The sequence below is a fragment of the Octopus bimaculoides genome, chromosome 2, assembly GCF_001194135.2.
Source record: "Octopus bimaculoides isolate UCB-OBI-ISO-001 chromosome 2, ASM119413v2, whole genome shotgun sequence".
NCBI lineage: Eukaryota > Metazoa > Mollusca > Cephalopoda > Octopoda > Octopodidae > Octopus > Octopus bimaculoides.
In genome coordinates this window covers 186,629,518-186,634,975 of record NC_068982.1, presented here as the reverse complement: position 1 = coordinate 186,634,975, position 5,458 = coordinate 186,629,518, and the positions used below count along the sequence as shown (strand labels likewise).

General features: G+C 39.4%; 1 long non-coding RNA gene across 3 annotated transcripts in view; it reads left to right on the top strand.

Annotated features, from left to right (window-relative positions):
• Positions 1–3,209: 3,209 nt before the first annotated feature.
• Positions 3,210–5,458, top strand: part of LOC128247055 (uncharacterized) — a 53,207-nt gene continuing 50,958 nt past the window's right edge. For 2 of the 3 annotated variants that reach the window (XR_008263499.1, XR_008263497.1), the window contains exon 1: positions 4,652–5,146. This is a non-coding gene — a long non-coding RNA (uncharacterized LOC128247055). Of the gene's footprint in view, positions 3,403–4,651; positions 5,147–5,458 lie in introns of those variants that run through there. The other variant, XR_008263498.1, reaches the window with a different exon arrangement.

The following is a 5,458-nucleotide window of genomic DNA, read 5'->3' as shown; positions in this document are numbered from 1 at the left end:
AGAACAGTTGGCAGAGTTGGTGATGTGAAGTCAGGCGACGAAGGAAGTATACTCAGTGTGAATTCAGGGGACGAAGACAGTTGGGAGAAAAGATGTGACGTGACCAGTCGAAGTGAACCTGGGTGACAAAGAACCACATTACGCAAGACATCCAGCTGGGTGCGACAAATTCCAAGTTGGCTTGCTGGGCTGGCCTGCGGTTTGCTAGCTTTTGACTTGGCCGTTGGAACTGTTTTGGTGCCAGGAGGCCGCATTTCGCCCCCCCCTACATATCTGCGTGTGTGTTGGTGTGTAACGTAACAGTTCAGCAAAAGAGACTGATGGAATAAGTACCAGGCTTTAAAAAATAAGCATTGGGGTCGATTCATTAAACTAAAAAAAATCTTCAAGGCGATGTTCCAGCATGGCCGCAGTCTGATGATTGAAACAAACAAACAAAAAAATGGTTAACAGAAGACATGGGAAAAATAGGTTTCGTTCCGAGGCCCCAAGTTGTCCCCCTAACTTACCCAAATAACACCTGTAAACAGTTTTTAAACAATGATATTGTTTCATGTTTGGAATAATATTTAGAGTAAAATTTAATATCATACGATCAACAAATTATAAATACAGTCGTCTGCATCTTTTGTTAGGATCAGGTGCCTTCGTAAATTTTGCTTCTGTTCACTGGTCCCGTGTTGATAGTTATGAATATGTAAATCCGTAGAAAAAAAAAAACATTATTTTTCTGCACAACACGAATAATGTGTATTCTGCCTCAGAAAATTTCTCTTGAAACAATACTTGAATAAATAGTCATCTGTTTATCATATCTAACGTGTGATAGGTGCAGACGTGACTGTGTGGTAAGAATTTTGCTTCCCAATCACTTGGTTCCGGGACAACACTGACGAAGAGGTGGTTGATGTACTACTGTAGAGGGAGGATGACGAAGATGAAGAAGATCCACGTGATGACATCATTCATCCTTTTGTTTGGGAAGCTTTAATCAGTTCTCAAAACGAAGAAGAGTGTGAAGTTCCAAAATAGTTCTGTTTGGCTCGCCAGAAGGGGATCTCCAGTATGCACCACGTGGGTTCATCGCCAAATACTACAAGACCGGGATGAGAATAAGTTTTGTGAAGACTGAGACATTGGTCAGCTCAAAGAAGTTTTCCCAAGCAACACTGCATGTTAATGGAACATCACCGAAGCAAGAAGAGAGGTTTAAGTATCTCAGGGCCGTATTCACAAGTGATGAAAAGCAAGAAACTGGATCTGAAGGCGGTGGGACAGTAATGCGTCATCTTCTGCATTCGATCCTGTAACGGTTATATTTTTGTGTTGTGTAGTCGATGTGTCGCCCATTGTAACGATAAGTATTATTTACCAATTGTACTGGTTATAAGATGAACGATGAAGCTAATCAACATTTTTATAGAAATATTTATTTACCGTTACTTTATATGTTGCCATACCACGACGGGTAGGCCAGTGTAATAGTATAACAGTTTGTACGTAAAGCATGCTGAGTAAAGAATTTCGGCCTGTATCTGTATGTACACTTTCTCATAGTAGTAATTATATATAGAGAGAGATGGTAGTGTTATAGAGAAAAGGAAATGCTAGTGATAGTTATAGCGTGTGCGACGTTGTCTCACAGTGGCTGACAGTAACTTCATTTTTCCCTCTGGCCAAGGTTGTAGTTGGTCAGCCAGACTTCGTTCTCCTTGAGTCGTCACCGATTGGTGACTAGCCTGTTGAGGCGTCACCGATGGGTGACTAAAGAGAAACTTTACTTGTGGTCTCCTGTTTTTATAGCCATCAAGGATAGTGAGAACAAAGGATTCTATTCTAGATTTGATGGGGTAGAAGAGGTCAGAAAAGGGTCAAGTGGTGGAGACACCGCTCCGGCCTAGCTAAAGGTGTCTGGGACATATCTAACTGCTGTCAGATCAAAACCGTTGTTCCACCGCGGGAAAAGTTCTGACGCAGTGTTAATTCAAATTTGTGTATAGTGGATCGAATCCACTTCACGCCTGCAAGATTCCTACAATCCTCATAAAAGGAGAAATCGGTAAAAAAAGCCGAACTTGTCTTCAATTCGGTTTTTGAGTTTATCTTCACATTTGATCATAAATGTTGTATAATAACTGAAAGAATTCGGTCGCGAATACAAGTGGCCAAAATGGAGTTCCTCCGAAGGATCCCGGCAGTAATGTTACTCGACAGGGTGCGTAGCTCGGAGATCAAGGAATCTCTCAAAGTGGAGCTGTTACTTCCCAGCAGTGAGAGATCACCACAACAATAGAACCACGGACGTGATTATAATGTCGCTGAAAAGAATCGTGAGACGAATTCTTCAGACCGAGCCAGACCTAGAAGTAGACCAAGAACGAGACGCTTGGACGATACCCACAACTGGTCACGCTTGGGAATCCAACCAAATAGTGTAATGACAGTTGCTTCTGATAGGACCTAAGGAGAGGTATCTGAAGACCTTATTCCAACGACCCTCCCTGGGGGTGGAATAAGAGGGATGGGAGGATGGTTAAAATGAACTGTAGTTTAAAGCCACACTAAAATTCTAATTTACTTTAGGATGTATTAAAAAAACTTAGCACATTACTGATAATTATATTTTCTCATGTTTTTATGACCCATAATTCATTAACGGACTTTTAGATTGAGACACAATCAAAATGTTTCATTCAGTTGTGGCAGTGACGGCGGCGGAGTTTTTATGGAAAAATATTAATACAATACTTTTTTATTAACCTTAAAAATGTTAGGTTTGAAGTCGAACAAATCAACTGCTTAGCCTGGCACTTATTCTACCAGTCTTTTTTGTTGAACCACTAAGTTACGGGGATGTAAACACACTAACACCGCTTGTTAAGCGGTAGTGGAGGACAAACACACGCACACAGATAGATACACACACACACACAGAAACATACACACACACACATATACATGCGACGGGCTTCTTTCACTTTCCATCTACCAAATTTATTCACGAAGGCTTTGGTCGGCCCGAAGCTATATTAGAAGACACTTTCCTAAGGTGCCACCCAATGGGACTGAACCCAGAACCAAGCTTCTCACACACAACTACGCCTGCGCCTATTATGCTATATTAACAACAGTGTCTGTTGATAATACCACACCAGAGGCCACGCCTAGTTCTCAGTCCATTATTCAATATCGTTGTCTGGTCAAACCTTTCCCACAACTTCTGGTTTATTCTACTTTGCTTTACCGTTTTTACAGACGTTTTACCAATTGCTTCCAAAGTGAGTCTGTTTTGCCGTCAGCTTACGTGTGACAACTATTCCGAAAGACTGCTTTGCTTTCTAAAATGTGTTGAGTTATGGACCTGTGATACTCGTCTATCATTGCAGTATCAAACAGCTTCTGGTATGTACTTCAAATTTAGTATTGAGAGTGTATTTTGGAAAATATCGGTTACTAATTATACGCAGTGTGCGTGTGTGTGTGTGTGTGTGAGTGTGTGCGTGCGCGCTCGCGCTCAGGCTGTAAAAGAGCAAGATTCGATATTTCCAAGAGCAAATTGTTCTTCGTAATGATTTGTCAATGAAAGTTTGGCGGTTTTTCGGAATAGCAGACGGTTGTCCCACCAAAGTTGGAGTTTCTTTTGTATAACAATTTTCAAAAGTGTGATGGAAAAAAATTTTGGGAAACCTTTAAAAAAAAAATAGAAGTTAAGCCCACATTTTTTTTATAAACGCGTCTACTCTCCACCACCTCTCACTGTGTCTTTAGAGCAGGGAGCATATCTAAAATTGTATTGTTTCTTTCCTTTTCGTTTTTTTCCGTCATTTTATTATATTCCTCATTCTGAAACACTTGGAATTCGCATTTAAAAAAAAGACAACATTCTTATCACCCTCCTCTTTTCTTTATTGTATCTTTCATTATTAAAACCAAACATTATTTCGCTTGTCTCTACGTTCTAAGTTCAAATTCCGTCGAGGTCGACATTGCCTTTTCTTCCTTTGGGGGTCGATGAAATAAGTAGCAGTCAAGCACTGGGGTCGATTTAATCGACTGTACCCCACCCCTCAAAATTCCAGGCCTTATGCCTATAACAAAACCAAACACTTACCACAAGTGGATGTGGGAAAAGAAAATTAGAATTACCAAAGAAGTATTTGTAAAAAATGTCGTTTAAAATGTAGAAAAGAATATTTTTTTAGTCGACGAAAAAGTTTAATAGGACCAAAAAATATCTCCTGTTTTCGCCTATAGGGCTTTCCTATAAGGTGTTATCCACCCCTGATTGGAACTCTCCCGTATGACATGTACGCATGCTCAGTGACTTGCTTTAACAGTTGCAATCAGCTGAATGCACATTGCCAGTGACATTTGACATAATTACCCACACTCTGTGGTCAGGATTCTTTTTTTGGTTTGATGTCGGTATCGAAGGGATTACCAGACACCGGACAATACAGTGAGAGCAGCTTTCACTCACATCGTGGTATTCGATGCTGTGTACGTGTCTGTCGTGGTAGAATATGCCACTCCTTAACTGTTGCTTTGCTTTCATCCGTAGCACGAGGTAATTATGTCGTTATCTGTGAAATTCAGCAACTTACAAAGATCTTTAGATCAGGCAATACTTCACCGAGAGGAGATATAAGCTTCTGCTTATTCCTGTCTGAAGTATTATCCGATACTTCAGACTTATCGTCCGATGAATTTACTTTGTTGACATATCGACAGAATTTTTATTCCTTTCAACCTTTCAATCAAGTCCGCCTTTCTTCCAGTAACACACTGTCCATATAATCTTAAATATTTCTTTCACTCAGGAACAGTAAGTACTTCGATAGCTGAATCATCAAGCTGCTTTATATCCATGATAAGACGTAAAACAATAACAATGGCGTGGGTTAGCCTCCGGAAGTTTAATTATCTACATGGAGCGCCGCCTAGCCAAGGGAGATAACCTACTTATAGGAAAGCCCTATATCAATGATTTGAAACCTGACCGTTAGATTCCTACTTTCGTAGCAGTAGGTGGTCGTTGTTCTAACAAAAACGATATAATATTTCTAATTGTTTTTGTCGTGTGAAGGAGATGAATAAAAAATGGCGTGTAAAATTGAATTTTATGGGAATTGTAAACGTTACAAAGGTAAGTTTAAATATATTCTTTTTCTCTTAATTTTATTTTTATGTTGTATGAAAAAATGTTTTACAGAAGGCAAAAGTATATTTTAAAAAATAGACGAAAATAGCAAAAGTAAAAGCAAAATTAATTTTGATAGTGAAAATGCGATGGAGTTGGGCTCAGTTTAGGAAATGAAACAAAAAAAAAAAAAATTAAAATGCGAATTTCAAGTGTTTCGAAATGTGGAATACAATGAAAGGGCGAAAAAAAAAATTAGTGGTGGTTGTTCCAAAGACACGATGAGGCGGGGGACAAAAGTTTAAAAATAAGGAATCA